Below are 2,675 nucleotides of genomic sequence, written 5' to 3'. Positions count from 1 at the left end.
TAGTAATAATAATTACATTACAACTTGTGACCTTAAATGGTTGTGGAAAGATTATTCAAAAATTGTAACGTACAAAAACACAGAGAACAGTAGGTTGGATCCTGGGAAAACGGCTGATAATAAATCTCTCCAGAGGCAACATCATGAATCAATTGCTGCATTTTGATTTTTAGATGGGACAGTTTCTCTGGGGTGAGTCTCCTCATGCAGGGGGCCAAGCTGGAGAGAAAAGTGGACACCTCATCAGCGTCAGGCCTGGCAGGAGCAAACTGTTGTTGCTCTGCTTCTCCCTTGCTTCTCTCCAGTGACAGTACCTTGCTAGGTTGTCCTCACTCTCTGTCCTCCTCTCTCTCACCTTCTTGCGTTTGGCACCACAGCTACCTGGAGGAGTTGTGCTGCCTTCACTCTCTGTCTCCATCACTGTCACTCTCCTTCTCTGTCTGCATTCTTTCATTTTCCCCTATTGCAATCTCATCCTCATCCTCCTCCTCCTCATCCATGTGGATATTACTATCTGACCTGTTGAAAGTAGGCTAAGTAATTAAATGATAGGCTACATTGCACTCTGCAAGCGTCCTCTCTCTGTGGTGCATTTCTGAATAAGCTAACATAACCTCCTTGCCAAGGAATTTAGCAAGAAGGACATTGCGTCCATATGGATCCACTTCTTCTTTTTGCTGGCCCCCTGTCCACTTCTGCCCTGTCCCTCTTTCCTGTAGCAGACGTATGTGTCCCGCAGGTTACGCCACATTTTCTTCACTGCTTCAACTAACATCATATAAAAGGCAAATAATTACATGCAAGCAGTCATTTAGGTGACCAAGTTTGCATGCATTCTATTAAAAGTCCAAACATGCTAGCAACTGAAATAATAAACCCTGGTTGGAACTAACGTTAGCACGATTCACTACGAATAGATGAATAACATTAGCAACAAGCTATTGTTTAGCACAATACTGTATAATCTTTCGCAGACCCTTTGTTTTGAAATCAGTACCTACCATCCTGTTTTCCAAGCTGTTCCGCAATCATCTGCCACAATCTGTCTTTATATTCCGTATCTTTGTATTCCGCACTTTGCTGCGACACGAAGTGGATTAATTTGTCAGACGCCATTCTGGATTTTGGCTTTCGCTTGCCTAGTGGCTCTGAATTGTCAAAACACCTCTCAAAATGCTTGCTACGGATGCGAAAAACGCAAAAAATCGAACCCGATCTGAATTTTTTTAATGGCAATGTGTAAACGTGATTGACATAATGTGAGGTCGTATTTATGTTTTAACGTGTGAAAATTTCAGACGAAAATTTCACTCCGTGTGCAATGACCTTAAAGGTGAATGACTGTTTGTTAGGCATTGAGCTCATCCACAGGGTCTCCTCAGGATTGTGGTGACTGATCCGAAGTCTCTTCCTCCAGATGGTCCTTGATGTAGTCCAGGCCTGAAATGGACATTTCCACAGATGCTAAGAATCAAAACTTCACTGTAATCATACACATTTCTCCAGATTAGGGCTGTGCAAAACATTGAATGTGACTTTCATGCGCATCACGTCAGTAAAGGCACTCCTGTGTTGTAGTAATTCTCCAGCACGTGCTTTCAGATGGAGCGGCATTTACTACACAGAGCCGTAGTTCACTGACAAGCTACACAAAACCAATTCAAAATCACAGGAGCGCCTTTACTGACGAGATGCGCATGAAAATCGCATTTGATTTTTTGCACAGCCCTTCTCCAGATTAAAATATCAAAAGAACAGTATTGCCCCATGTATTTCCAATATCCATTTAAAACTAACCTAAACAAATTGAGAATGTCAAGATAAAATTTGAGTTGGATATCTTTTAAAAAGATTTGGCTCAGTTTATTCGAATCTTTAACTAATGATACTTTTCAAAAACAAAACTAAAATAATCTTACCTAGTTTGACAATGTGTTCATCCGATGTCCAGGATGTTTTAAATTGCAGCTGCAATAAACTCTCTCTCAGCTGCAACAAAGGCTCTACCAGCATGTTTCCAAAGCGCTACTGCAGGCCTTCTTTGATGGCATCCACCAGAGGTTTGTAGTTCTTGGAGGTAATGCAAATTTGGTCCAGTTTCGAGATGAGGAGTGTCAGAGTAGACAGAAGCCATCCCATCTGAACATAGATTTCTTCTTGAAGAATGTTGAGGCCTTTGGCTAGGGGGCTCATGGTTTTGGCATACTCTTCCATAAAGGCAATTTCAACTGGACTCAACCTATCACACATTCAGACAACAACAATTAATCATGTCATTACACTTTTAAGTGTGTGTGTGTGTGTGAGAGAGAGAGGGGGGTCATGTTACTGTGTGTTTATTAACATTACATTACTGGAACATGAATTTATTAAAAAAACAGCACTTACATTGGCAATTTGAGTGAAGTGCAGGCAGTTCTGATAGCCCCCTCTCCCTGATCTTTAATGATTCGAAGCACTATCTCAACGGCGAGAAATAAGGAATTCCACCTTGTTGTGTTGGGGCGGATCAGCTGAATTTTCACGTCTTCTATAGTCTCTGCACTTATTCCATGCATGGCACTTTGCAAATGCTGACCTGGACAGCTTCATTTGAACAGGCTTTGCTGCCTCCACTGTGGAAACCAAGTTTAATAAGTGGCAGGCACAACAATGATGCTTTGGAAGTTGGAATT

The sequence above is a fragment of the Sinocyclocheilus grahami genome, unplaced genomic scaffold, assembly GCF_001515645.1.
Source record: "Sinocyclocheilus grahami isolate Dianchi unplaced genomic scaffold, SAMN03320097.WGS_v1.1 scaffold512.1, whole genome shotgun sequence".
Lineage (NCBI taxonomy): Eukaryota > Metazoa > Chordata > Actinopteri > Cypriniformes > Cyprinidae > Sinocyclocheilus > Sinocyclocheilus grahami.
This window is presented reverse-complemented; position numbering follows the sequence as displayed.